The sequence below is a fragment of the Benincasa hispida genome, chromosome 3, assembly GCF_009727055.1.
Source record: "Benincasa hispida cultivar B227 chromosome 3, ASM972705v1, whole genome shotgun sequence".
Lineage (NCBI taxonomy): Eukaryota > Viridiplantae > Streptophyta > Magnoliopsida > Cucurbitales > Cucurbitaceae > Benincasa > Benincasa hispida.
The window spans coordinates 5,365,422-5,381,201 of record NC_052351.1 but is presented as its reverse complement, the minus strand read 5'-3'; positions in this window follow the sequence as shown (position 1 = coordinate 5,381,201).

Genomic DNA, 15,780 nt, shown 5'->3' with positions numbered 1-15,780 from the left:
AAAAAATAAAAAATTAAATGGTTATCAAACCGACATAGATAAGGGTCATTTGATATATTTTTTTTCTAAGGAAAGTTTGATTTAGTTTATTAAGATATGGAAAAGGAAAAGAAAAAAACAGAATCGCAAGTTAAAAAGGAATAAATTAGTAATATGAGTTTTAAATAACATGAGTGGATGCTACCAAATAGGCAAGCCGAGTATTTTGGGACAAATAAAGTGATGATTGGTAAAAACTTGCTCGGCATGTAATTGCAAATAGTATATTGATTCTTTCTTTTGATTACGGGCTTGATTATGTCTAAATCAAACGCATGGAATTAAATATCTATTAGTTTAAGTATAGCTCAACTACATATTATATGTTAGCGATTAAGAAGCCTATAATTTTAAATTTATTGTATTTAAAAAATTGCATGAATTTCTGTGGGGGAAATTTATCTCATTAACAACAATAAAATCAATTGAAATTTCAAAATGGAATTTAGTTTAAAATCTAAAAGTTTTTTGTAGAGAAATTTTTGGGTTAAATTATACTCTCTCTAAACTTTGAATAGGTTTAAAGTTTCATTTTCATCATTAAACTTTGAAATTTCTTCTAAAAAATACTATTGAACTTTAAAATTGTTTAAAAAAAATTGCAAAAATTAGAAGGTATATATAATATTATCTACAATTATGTAGAATATTATGATCATTGTTACAATTATTTCATCTCAAAATATATGATTAAGATGATCTACACGATCAATTATTACATATTAGTTACTATATTAATTTACATAAGTAATGCTGCATATGCATTTCAATTGAGTTGTTACATCAATTCTTTCAAAAAAAATTTTTTAATAAATTTTAAATTTCAAGAATAAAAGAGATTAAAATCTAGAAACATAATTGAAATCTAGCCGAAAGTTGAGGCGTATTGGATATAATTTAACAAATATTTTGTTTTCTATAAAGATCCTGAATAGGAAACGAGAGGCAAATATGAGATTTGATTAGAAAGAGGAAAAATTATCTTTTTAGTCTTCAAATATTGGAGAATATGTGTTTTGACTCTAGATTTTTGAAACTTTGTATTCTCTTGGGGGTGTTTGTTTTAGTGGTTGAGTTTAGGATTTAGACATTCTAAGCCTAACCTTTATTCGGAATAAGGATTTAAAAAGTAAGGCTTCCTATACTCTTTTCCATGGGTTTGAATGGTAAACACTATTCAAACTCATGGGTTACAATTTTTTTTTTATAATTTAATTTACGAATTTTGTCGATCAACTTCCAGACATCACCTTTGGTGATTGTTGTCGACCAATTCCGTCCACCACCTTTGAAGACTACCGTCGACCACCTCCGGTTGCCTCTCTGGCGACTTTGCTTGTGAACTTTCAGCCATATCTTGTAGCATGATTTATTTGGAAAACGATTGGTTTTGTGAAGTTAATTCTCCAATTAATTTTCTAACTAGAGCGATAAATAGGGGTTTTGATGTGGAAGAGATAACATGCATGAAATTAAAATAAAAGGGGTAAATGTGATCTAGAATAGGAGTCTAACTAATGTTTAGAGCAAGAGAGAGTTCTTATGCAGCTTCTTTCATTAAGCATCAATTAATTATACTGAATCTGCCAACCCCTCAACCTATTAGAAATTCTAATAGCCCAATTAGCCAATTTTGATAAAAATCCAAACCAGCCCTAATTCAGTTTAAAACTTTTCTTTCTCAGCGACATACAATTTAAAACTGAAAAGCATTAAGAAAGGGTTCAATTGTTGAGACATACTACAAGCTGGAAAGCCATATCTTGTAGCATGATTTATTTGGAAAATATTATATTAGGGCATACATGCATTAGGTTAGAAAAAGTCTAGGCTTCATACATGCGATCCTAATAGGTGCAACTAAATCAATCAATATTGCACAGGCTATGATGATTTTGCAAACAAGAATTTCAACAAATTAATTTGTCAGAAGAATTCATCGAAACTCTATTAATATTAAAATGAATCCATCCAAAGAATTCACAAGAGTACAATTAAATTAATTAGAAAACCTTCAAGAAATTAACATAAGGCTCTTGCTCAAAGAAATTAGATAGCGATTACCTCTCAATTCATAGACAAATTAAGAATGAACCTCCAATCCATCGATTACAACCCAAAATAAAAAAACAAAACTAACCTAAGGATACTAAAAATCGAAGGGAATAGAAGAAGAAGGAAGTTTGACTTCAGCTTCCACCTCCAAGAATCCGCATTCGCCTCCAAATGTTAGCATATCTCAACCTAGGCCGAAGAGGGGAATATATAGTGATCAATGCAGCATTTGCAACACTTGGAATAGCGTTGCAATGTTGATACGGTGAGAGGGAAGCGTCAGACAAGAAGTCCATGTCCTTCATTCTTCGCAGCGTTGTAACGCTCTAAAGAAGCGCTGCAATGCTGATGCTTCTTCCTTCAAGTGTTGGAGTTCAGTGTTAAGATGCGTTGGGACGTCGGCGATGATTCAACTTCAGAGTGCCGCAACGCTTGGAGTAGCGTTGCAACGCTGCGTTTACTGCCAGATACTCATTCTCTGATGCTCGATGTCTTGATACTCATTCAATTGGTAGCGTTTTCTTGATTACTCAATAGCTTTTTACTCGATGGTACTCGATAATGCTCGATGGCTAATCATACTCGGTGGAACTTGATGGCATTTTGGTCTTTTCAACTCCTTTGAGGCCCAGATGTTCAAATCAACTCCAAATTGCTTCAAATTAACCTCGTTCTTCACCAAATGATTAATTCTACCTCTTGATTGCTCAGTACCTATAAAATAGGAAAATAAACATAGAAAATCCACTAACGAGCCCAAATTAAGTAGGAATAATAGCTATTTTTGTGTGTTTATTTCTTTATTTTATAAATACTGAGCAATCAATAGGTAGAATTAATTATTTGGTGAAGAACAAGGTTAATTTGAAGCAATTTGGAATTTATTTGAACATCCGGGCTTTAAAGGAGCTGAAAAGACCAAAATGCCATCGAGTTCCACCGAGTATGATCAGCCATCGAGCATCATTGAGTACCATTGAGTAAAAGGTTATTGTGTAATCAAGAAAATACTACCGAGTGAACGAGCATCAAGTATCGAGTCGTTGAGCATCGTGTAGCGAGTATCTGGCAGTGGACCCAGCGTTGTAACACTAGTCCAAGTGTTGCAACACTCCAAAGTTGAATCATCGCCAGCGTCCCAATGCATCTCAATGTTGAACTCCAACGCTTGAAGGCAGAAGCATCAGTGTTGCAACACTGCAAAGAATGACGGACATGGAAAGGAGTGCGTGCGCAAATGAGCGTTGGCCATGCGTTGGACTTATTGTCTAACGCTTCCCTCTCGCTGAATCAGAATTGCAAGTTGATCACTATATATTCCCCTCTTCGGCCCTAGGTCGAGATATGCTAAAATTTGGAGATGAATGCTGATTCTTGGAGGTAAATGCATGAAGGTTGAAGTCAGACTTTGTTCTTCTTCTATTCCCTTCAATTTTTAGTATTCTTAAGTTAGTTTTGCCTTTTTATTTTAGGTTGTAATCGATGGATTGGAGGTTCGTTCTTGATTTTTCTATGATATGAAAGGTAATCTTTATCTAATTTCTTTGAGCAACAGCCTTATGTTAATTTCTTGAAGGTTTTCTAATTAATTTAACTGTACTCTTGTGAATTCTTTGGATGGATTCGTTTTAATATTAATAGAGTTTCGATGAATTCTTCTGACAAATTAATTTGTTGAAATTCTTGTTTGCAAAATCGTCATAGCCTGTGCAATATTGATTGATTTAATTGCACCTATTAGGATTTGATGTGTGAAGCCTTGACTTTTTCTAACCTAATGCATGTATGCCCTAATAATATCTTTTCCAAATAAATCATACTACAAGATATGGCTTTCCGGCAGGTAGTATGTCTCAACAATTGAACCTTTTCTTAATGTTTTTCAGTTTTAACTTGTATGTCGCTAAAAAGGAAAACTTTTAAACTGAATTAGGACTAGTTTTGATTTTTATCAAAATTGACTAATTGGGCTATGAGAATTCTAATAGGTTTAAGGGTTGAAAAATTCAATGTAATTGATGCTTAATGAAAGAAGCTGCATAAGAACTCTCTTTTGCTCTAGAAATTAGATAGGCTCCTATTCTAGATTACATTTACCCCTTTTATTTCAATTTCACCCATGTTATCTCTTCCACATTGAAACCCCCCATTTATCGCTCTAGTTAGAAAATTAACTTAATGAAACCGATCGCGCTTCTCTGCGGATCGACTCGGGCTTACCACTGTTACTATGTCTTTGTAGTAATAGGAGTAGTTCGGTATTGCAAATTTTCTTTTGTTTCGGTTTGGAGTCAAATTAACGACATTGATCCTCGATCCAAACACAATGGGAACACTCATCTACTTACCTTTAAGGTGGGAATGAGTGAACTCCATCATGTATTATTATGTTCCCAACTCCCCACTTGGTCTTGTCCCTAAAATGGGTCGGCAGACTTGTCATCCTTACCCATACAAATAAAAGGACGATCCCTCATGAACAGGAGTTCATAATATACTCAGGATTCAGACTAAGTTGCCTAGGTCATCCTATTGAAATAGAAACCTAACTAGTCAACAGGGTTACATCTAGTGGTTACTATTTTGCGGTCCTGTCTTATGCAAACTCATTGCATAGGATACCCCCACTCCCATGTCACTTACACAAACGTGTTGGATCATAATATTTGTATCAAATCCAAAGTGGGTTGTATCCATAGTGTTATTAGGACAAGGTACCCAACTTTATCTCTATATTATAAACCTTTTAGGTTGTATCTTGACCATTGATCCCTGTATGTCTCCACATACAGTTTAAGACTCATCAGACAATCTTGGATGTTAGTTTATTGGATTTAAGGTTATTAAGACAAATTTTATAATAATACAAATAATAACATTTATTGATTTAACATCTATAACTCTTTATTGATGACGGTCAATTGATAACATTTACTATCTATAAGTTTTAGGGCATAAAACCCAACAAGAAGAACGATAGCAAACCAATTGTCTGTAAGGATGTGGAGGCTGCATTTGAAAAGTTCAAATTTTCGAATGACGAAGATGTCGTGAAGGTTTCATTGGCATTATACATAGAAATGGTGACGAGGGGAAAGACAAGAAAACCCAATTCAATTTGAAGACACAAGAAAACCCAATTCAATTTGAAGACACTTTGGATCGTCGATGACACTAAAGTCTTCAGACACTATGACTGGTCCTCATACATATATAAACAAACATTGGAAAGTCTTAAGAACATTTTTCATGGGTAAAAGAAGGTACACGAATTAAGGAGACAATCAAATACCAAACATGACACATGTTACTGCGTAAAGGGATTTGCACATGCATTTCAGGTAGGTATTGTTCCAATTTATTTCAATATCAACTGTGTAGGTAAAGGCTTACGAATTATTGTCCTCATCTAATAAGTTCATAGCTACAAAAGTTAGCAAGAATGCAATCCCACGTATTTTGAAGTGGACATATTAGGTAGCGCCATCTTGGAAGCTGCTAGAAAGGAATGTCTTCCAACCCAAAAAAGTAAGAATGTGTTTCTATATACACTGGGATTTACCTGAAATTGTGAAATCATTTAGTATAAGCTAAAAGATCGTTTAGATTTATCTAGACAATCATTTAGCTTATACTAAATGATCTTTTAGCTTATACTAAACGATCGTTTAGCTATAAGATAAATGATCTTTTAGCTTATACTATTCGATCGTTTATCCTTTAGCATAAACTAAATGATCGTATAGTTTTAAGTATACAATCGTTTATTTTACACTGTGATTGTGTAACTGATCAAGTAATCTTTCATACTAATGTTAATAGCTTTTATATACACACTATTGTTATGCCAAAAATTATACTGACGACAGATGAGATGGGGTACAAAGAGGGTTGACTACTAGGGCTCGATGTGACCTAACTACTTGAAGAAAGAAGAATGGATGATTAGGATATACCCAAAGGTGGTGATGTTGGGCTTGATCAAAACTCCTTCGACCAACTTCCCTCAAACCTTGAATTTGAGGAGTTTGATCATGATGAGGCGACTGTAGGACATGACGATCATGATAAGCACCAGATGACCAACTTCCCCCAAATTTGTCAGTCTCATACGGAGCAGCTTGACACATGTAATAAGAGGCAGGTTGAACATGCAGAGAAGCACATAAAATCCTCACGAAAATACAAGAAAAGCAAGTTTTATAGAGTTATACGTGAGAAGCTATCAGAAATTCGGAATGATTTGGTGAACTTAACTAGCATGTTTTGTCGGTTGGGTGAGAAGCTAACATAAGTTCATAATCTCTATGTCCAAAGTTTAGGAAAGATAATAATGGTGTGTTGGGTTATTTACTAAACGATCGTTTATATTTATCTAGACGATTGTGTAGTAAACTCTAAACAATCATTTGGATTTATCTACACGATCATGTAGTGAACTCTAAAAGATCGTTTAGATTTGGATAGACGATCGTGTATCTTTATCTGGATGATCATTTAGGCATACTAAACGTTCTTGTATCTTTATCTGGACGATCATGTAGACACATTAAATGATCGTCTAATGTTTAATATATGATCTTTTATTGTTTAATACCCGATAGCCTAATGTTTAATACATGATCATTTAATGTTTCATTTATTTCTATGGGATAACCCCAATGATGGCATCAATGATGACTGAGATGATGATGAAGGTAATAATAGAGGGACTAGTCATCATCATCATGGTGATGTGGGTGACCAAACAGTTGATGGTAATAAAAAAGCTAATGACCAAACAGCTGATGAGGGAGATATTGGACGAACCCCCCTTCACGATCAATCGATACCTATTAGCGACGAGCAGCCCATGCAGCCAATGCCCATAGACGTAACTGTTGAATGCCAAACAGTCGATGAAGAACATATAGTCGATGAACCATCAATTGGACGATCGTTGAGGGCCAAAACCGTTGATAACCGTCCGTAGTTGTTGAAACTATAACAACTGAAGAACGTACAGTCGATGAACCATCAATTAGATCTATCGTCGATAAAGGTAAACTTTCTGAACAACCGTTCAATGTGCAGATCCACTTCGACCTGAATTCTCCCATTGAATTACAAGCTGATGTTGAAGGCAATGCAATACAAGAAGAGGTCACTCAAACCAAGGTACGTATGTAATATGAAATATTAACACACTCAAAACACTATAGTCACTAACTTAGAATCTAATTGTAGGAGGAAGTTGAACTCCCTGAGCGCCAGAAAAGGAAGAAGCCGAAAAAGTTTACACCTGAAGAGGTGAAAAAGACAAAAAAAAAAAAAAAAAAAAAAAAAGAGGTTGAGTCTTGAGAAGCTCGATCAACTTTAGATGTCCCTAGACAACTTCAACCACCTTCAAACGAGCCTCACCCACCTGCAAGGGAATTAAAACCACCCACAGATAAATCCAAACCCATTGGTCTCAATTCCTAACATTCCCACTAGGAAGGTTAGATCATATGACCCACTATTCTTGATCGCAGATGTTCAATGGTCGGCATACAAGACATGGAGAGCCAATCCAAAAACAAAAAACAAAGAGCAAACGGTGGTGTATACCTTCCAGACCAAGGTTTTTTTCAAAACACTCGAGAAGAACACATAGGTGCTTGGGGATGTCAGTATTTAGTAGTACATCACTCATTTAGTTATAAACGATCGTGCTATCAATCATGTACGATCGCATAGAGTTATCTACATGATCATAAAAATTGATCTACACGATAGTGTTGTTATTACGTAAATGATCGTGTACGTAATCTATACGATTGTATAGTTTGATCTTCATGGTTGTATAGATTGAGTTATACGATCTTATAGTTTGATCTACACGATCTTGTAGATTGAGCTAAACGATAATTATCTTCATGATCGTATACATTAGCTAAATGATCATACACAATTAAATACACGATCATTTATGATTAACTACACTGTTAATTGTTTGTATTAGGATATGGATGTTCTAGTGATGCACGTGCATCAGAAGCTACATATGAGACCTAACCTCTACCAATATCGATTCACAGTGATGGATTCGAGCTTCATGGTATAGATTATCCAATTTTAATTACAGTTCGAAACATGGTTATAAATACAATCTAATATATATGTTCCTTCAGGATGCCATCATGGAATTAGAAGGTATTTCAACAAATATTTGTGTAGATGGTTTGGTAATGGAGGACGAAAACATGGCACTCAGGATGAATCAAGGAACACATATGAAGCACTGGGCGAACAATCAGTTCTTTCTCGACTATGCGCTTGGTGCATTTGAGGAGTACAAGTCTGAATGGAATGTAGTGGAATTCGTCTTTAGGCCAATCAACATCAGACAACATTGGTTGATGGCTGCCATCGACTTGCGTAACTGCAAGATAAAAGTCTTCGACTCCATGAAGAACTACATCCCCGATGACATCATGAATGATTATCTGCAACGGGTGGCCAGATCAATACTGTCCATGTCGATAGTCGTTGGTCATGACCAAGGTCATTCAAACTTCAATTACGGTCTATGGGAAGTGAAATGATTGAAGTTATCCTCAAGACAAGCAAATCTCTAGATTGTGGTATTTTTGTGCAAAATTCATTGAATATCTTGTAACGAGAAAAAATAGTAGCAGCTTGTAAGAAGAAAATATGCTACTATTTAGTAAACAATATGTTGCCTAATTGTGGGTCAATAAATATTTATGGTAATTTAAAATTCATTGCATATTTCACATACGAATATAATATTTATGGTAATTTGAAATAGTAAAAAATTGTTTATATATAACTATTACATTTAATTAGTATATTTCACATATGAATATTACATTTAATTATATTTCACAATCAGATAATAGTATGGTATACTCTCCACAAAAATTACATTCAATTAGTATACCTAACCTAACCTAAACTATCTCTTAGTATAATTAAACGACCGTTTATATAATACTAATAGATCGTTTAGGTATAACTAACGATCGTTTAGATAATACTAAAAGATCGTTTATGTATAACTAAACGATCTTAGGTTATAGAAAGAGATCATTTAGCTATACCTAAACGATCTATTAGTATTATCTAAACGATCGTTTAGTTATACCTAAACGATCGTTTAATTCGGTTATATATTGTTTATCCTTGATGGACTTACGTCTGGTGTTATCAGTGGCCTACATGTCTTTTTGTTATGTCGTGGCTTCTCTCCAGCAGAAGGTATATGAACTGTCTAACGTCGACCAACACTTGCTACCTTTCGTGGTGGTAAAATTTCACAGTCATTAAAGTCCGTCATTGCCTCCATTCTTGTCTATGACCAATTGGGTAAATCTAAAGGAACTCTTATCAAAGAGTACTGATGATATGAAATTGGAGTGTTGTTATGCATGCATTGTGACGATAGATACTGTGCTACAAGCTCATGTTGCCATAAACTTGTAACGCTAAAAATGGAATGTCATGCTGTGTTATCGCTTATGCACACTACTTCTAAACATGCGTTGTTAATGATATGCTTGTAGTATGCGATAGAGTAATGCATGTCACAAGTTTCCTTGCGCTGAAACCAAGTATAATTCCAACGCAAGCTTCTCAGAATAATCTGAGGTCGAACACGGGGATTGTTTTCGTTAATGCATTACTTTTGTGATACATGCGACCGTTTTTTATAATTAATAAAGGATTTGGTTTATACATGAATTTAAAGTGCGATGAAAATAAAGTTACGTTGATAAAATAAAATTGCATTGAAAATAGAATCCTAAACTAATATGATACAAGATACATGATACATGATACTGAGGTCGAGACTGATTGTGAAGTTATACAAAGGATTGTGGTATGCGATGACAAGTTTTTATGGATGAATCAGAAAGAGAAAGAGTAAATAGGAAAAACAACGCAAGTTTGTTAATTGCGTTAAAGATGCGACTAAGGTTCCGCTTTCCCTTGGCGTACACCTCTCGGTGATCGGCCACGTTCCCATATCTCTATGGTGAAATAGGGATGAACGTGATGAACACAAAGGTTGCTTCCATCTCTGGAAGTACTTCTCGCTTTAGTTAATGCATTCTTCCAACCCTCTCTCGATAGGCGGAATAACATCTTCACTTTTGCTCTTACAGGTGAAGATGTCGTCGAGCATGCTTTAGCTAAAATTAATTATTTTCTTAATTAAAATTAATTTACTTGCTTAATTCTTACTAATTACCCAGGGAATTAGGAAAGCATTATGGAGAAAATGGATCATGGATGAACGGAAATAGACAGAGAATGATAATGGAAATGATCATAATATTTAATACTACGATTAAGTGTTCGATACATGGTGTGAATGATATATTAAGAAGATGAATACAAGTGATGAAATAGTGATTTAGAGACAAATACAGAAGGAGTGTCAACGTCTTGACACAGATCTGAACGGAATTATGCTTGCCGGCGTGTGAAAGTAATGGAGAGGAGAGTTTCCCTCTCAAGTTTGCTCTTCTGGTACAAGTGACCTTCGTACAGAGCTTCAATGGCGGGGATTGGAAGGATTCTTGCCCAGAGACTCACCTCTCAGCCTTCTCTCGTGATTATCCCGGATCTATCTCTGGAAATCGCTTCAAACCAGTCTCTCTCTCAGATCAGTATATACACGTTTCTATGTATTCAAGTATATCTTTTAATGGAATTACAGAAGCTATTTATAGGCAAAGTTTGACTCTTGGCATTGTGGTCCCCACTTTAATGGTTTAAGGTAGTTCCTGAAATGGCGGAATGAGAAATTCCTTCTGTTACACAATCAACCCGTCAGAAATGCACAACTGAAAGCTGTACATTTGTCAGAATCCTCCGCAATTGCATTGCTCTTTACATTTTCGATCCATCGCCCGCATGCGATGTTGTTTTTGATTACCGCATGCGGTTGAAATTGCGTTGATCGCAAAGCTCTTGATCGATTGTCGCATGCACCGTCATTGCATTGATCATCTCTTCATTCATGAATGATAGGCGCAATGCGACGTACATGCGTTGTTCATTTTGTCTTTGAGCCATGAACGCATGTGGTGACTGATTTCCTACAAAACAGAATTGAAACATTCTCTTCTACCATCGTAATGGTGTTAGTGGGTGTATTGAAGACATTTTATAATTCTCGCATTTCTTAGCCAATTTCTATACTATCGACGTAATTTTTCTTTCTTTTAGCCGCAATATCTAAATAAAATAGTATAAATAACTTGTATTTCTACAAGTTATCAAGTACCTCCGAGCAGAAGTAAGATCGTTCCAAACTCATTGTGACAGAATTGTCACATTCACAATCAAACAAACTAGATATGCATTTAACTACAAATTACAAGCATGCTTTGAACTTTAACAACAAAGAGAGGAGATATGTACCAGTTGAAGAACCCCTCTTCACAGAAATCTCGCTCTCGTCCACGAAGCCAATCTAATCGTCTACCCACGAACGAATTCCTCATGAACTCGGCAGCAAGAAAGACACCACCACTTGGAACCCTCGGTATTCTCGAAGTGAGAATCTAGGAGGTGTGGGCTCTGTTGGATTTGGCAGAGGGAAAGAGGAAGAGACAATCGTATACCATGACCAAATAAGTGGGAGAAGATAAAGTGTCTATCGTATAGATGATGCTTGATCATTTAGGAAAAAGTACATGATCGTCTAGTAAAAAGGGCGTGATCGTATAGACGATCGTTTAGTAAGACGCTCGGACGGGCGATCGTTTAGTAAACTATACACGTGTATACGATCGTTTAGAAACTTTGAGCTATCGTGTAGGCTCTCGGTTTGCTATGCGATAGGCAGTATGCACCACTCATGAGCGAATCTCTGATTTTTTTTGCATAACAATTTTCATTTTATCCTTCAGTTACGAAAATTAAATGCAACCTCCCACTATCATTCGATTACGAAGAAAAAGTCGGGCAACAATTATCCTATAATCGTTTAATTAAAAAATAAATATAATCATATTATATTTATTAACCTATGGTTGAATATCACATCATATGCAATACATTAACCATAGTCATTTTCTCCTCCACTAGATACAAATCACATTTATATCATTTTCCTCTAATTAATGTATCTCATACATAATGTCAATCATATCATATATAATTAACTAGTTCAATAATATCATATATAATCGAACTCCCTCTTGTCAATTTGAACATTTCAAACTGACCCAAAAACTAATTCTCAACTTGAATCCATTGAGCTACCAAGGGGACCTTATGAACCTATGGCTCGAAGCTCCAACAGTAACTGTCAGAGATTCCACTAAAGACCGACAACTGCACTCTTCTCACCACAGATATATTTCTGTGTCCATCGGATATAACCAATCAACAGTACGATAACCCTTCACAGATGCTCGTAAGTACAGTTGGGTCAATTTTATTGTTTTGCCCCTGTAGTTAAATCTAACTCCTTAAGTACCACTTATTCCTCTAATGAACAATACAACATAGTCCTATTATGTGTGGACACCTCTCGGAGCATGAGAAGGTGTGTGGCGCCACATCGTTTAAGCCCCGGAATCAGCCCTTAAGGGAGCAATCTATCTACTTACCCCTGCTTCGGGGAATGAGTGAATTACATCTTGTGTAGCTGAGTTCCCAGCTCCCAGATCAGACGAATCCTCAAAGTGGTAGGTTTGAGTTGGTGATCTTGCCACTCGCACCCATGAAAATCAAAGGACCGTCCTCAAAGGCAGGAGTTCTCAACTCACTCAGGATTGAGGTCATGTTACCTATGGTCATCCTAGTGAAGTGAAGTCTCTATCATGAACGACGTTATATAATGAGACTATAACACTTCGTGGTCCGATCTTATACAAATTCCTTTTTATAAGACGCCCTCGCTCGCGTGTCTCCACATGAATGATCAGGATTAGATCATCTGTAGTAAGTCACAACACTTGTAACTATTCTACAAAGTGAGTCGCATCCGTAGCATTACCAAGATAAGGTTTCCCTCCTATATCCATATACTACAAACCATTTTGGTTATCACTTAAGGCATGATCCACCTATATGTCTCCACATACATGCTTAAGTTACAAATGACAACCAAAGATCTTAGTTTATTGGTTGTGATAAAGCAAATAAAACATCCAATGTTCATAGAAAAAAGTGAAGAAAATATCATATATTATACATCACAATCGTTTGTTTAAAACTGTATTTATAAATTACAAAACCCAACGAGAGTTTAGGGTATCATCCCCAACAAAATCGGTTCTGCGTATGCAGCAAGGACATACTCAACAGTAAACCACTTTGCACACAGAGTTTAAGCATTTATGTGCTACAGTGCAGCCGCAACAATTGCATGCGAACAAGGAATCTCTAAACAGTTGAATTCCATGCAACTACACGTACGTGCATGAAGATCCACGAACCCCCAAAATGTCCATTATCTACATTGATTACATGCATGTCAACCAGGAAAACATGGTATGTTCTAGATCTCAATTCTTCAGCCTTCAGAATATCAAACGCATAATTAGAAACTATATTTGTGCATGCAATTGCGTTTTTCTGGCGAATGTAGAACCAACCCTGTAATCACTCATGTATGTACTCCAACAGTTTTGTGATGGGGAGTTCTCAAACATCCTTTAGTACTGCATTAAGGCATTCTACTATGTTTATGGTCATATTGTCATACCCACAGTGGACTTGATAAACTCTTTCCCACCGTTGTACCCCAATTTCTTTGAGATATCTCGTCACACCAGGATACCGTTGGAGCTTGGCCTAATAAATTTCAAAATCAGATATCCTATATACTTTGGCCGCAAGATAAAAATGTAGGATTATATCATTGTTTTTGAATTGGATCATCAAGTTATTCTGGATGTGATATATACATAGTGCATGAAATGCCTCAGGAAATACATATGTGACCGCTTTTCCAATTGAGATACGACGGTCAGATATAATGACTAATCTTGGAATTTCTTCAATTGATGCCTTTAAATTAGTCATGAACCAGGTCTAAGTTGCATCGTTCTCACCATCCACGATACTAAATGCAATTGGGTAGATGTTGTTGTTACTGTTGATGCACGTTGTTATTAACAACATACCTTTGTATTTCTCATGTAAGTGGGTCCCATCATCCACAATGACGGGATGGATTCAGTTCAAGAATCCCCCTAATGCACGGTCCTAATGCCATAAAGACATATTTAAAGTAAATTTCATCTTCTATTTCAACCTAAAAAAAGGTACTTGGATTGATAAGTTTAAGTGCTTCACCGAATGCCTTAACAAAGGCATATGATTCTTCTGGCGACCCTCGTGCATATACCAATGCATATTCTCTTGCGTGGTAAACTTGTCCGTAGCTTATATTCACTCCATAATCTCTTCGGACGTCTTCAATTATATCCCTTGGGCGATATGATCGACTAACTTGATTGTATTTGGACTTGATTAAGTGTCCAATAACCCAACTCTTAGCCTATCGATGATTACCACTCCTTATTTCAAGTGTGCATGCCAGCAGATAGTGTTTGAGTGAAACTGAAGATGTGAAAATGATATTCGTTTACTTGTCTCATGGTTAAAATCCAATAACTTTGAATTCTAATATACAATGTTGGTTGAGAATAAATGGTTGCACTAAATTATAGACAATCGGTGGTTGGAAGGGAAGATCAAAGGATGAAGAAGAGTAGGAGAAAAGCATTTAAAGCCAGAAGTAAAAATGACATTTCACATGTGAAAAAAGTCAATAAGAACAAAGTTTTTAGAAAGAAATTATCTATAGAAATTTTTTTACTTTTTCGGTTATTTTATGAAATTTTTTTAGATGATCGGTGGTTGGAAGGTAAGATCAAAAGATGAAGAAGAGTAGGAGAGAAGTATTTAGCGTGTATTTCACATGTAGAAAAGGTATTCACCATAAAAATGTATTTCGCAACATAATTTTTAGAAAAAACATCCATAAAATTTTTTTTACTCCTGGGGTTATTTTATGAAATTTTCCGTGAGATTCTGACCATGAACAAAACTGGAAAATTGATAAAAATAGTCTATTTGGAGTTTGATTTTGTATTTTTGACCTATTTTTGAAAAACAAGTTTTTTTTTTACCCCTTGATGATGAAAATGATGTAAGCATGGAGAATATTGGTTGTACAATTACTCTTATGCCCCTTATTAAATTCTCTTTTTCAATTTCAACAACCAACATACCAAATTAATTCACAAAAAGTTCTCCACCTCAAAAATTTATTAAAAAAAAAATATTTTATCCAAAATTAATTGACAAATTTTTTTCACATTCTAACACTAAAAATTCTCCACCAAATTTAATTTGTTTACAACCCCACAAAAAGTTCTCTTCACCAAATTATTTCCAGAATGATATTTATATAAAAAAAAATGAAAAAAATAGTTAGACGATCGTATAGCAATGTGAAGAAAAGTTAGACGAATATTCACCGAAACTTCTCATTTTGAGGTTCAGTTGCTAAGCGATCGTTTAGTTCCAGACGTTACACGATGTGAAGAAAAGTTAGACGATCGTTTAGCTTCGTTGTAAGAACTAAACGATTGTGTTGTGTCATCGTTTAGAAAATCCAACATATCATTTAGTACTGGGCGATGGTACTAAGCAGTCGTTTAGTCCCAATAC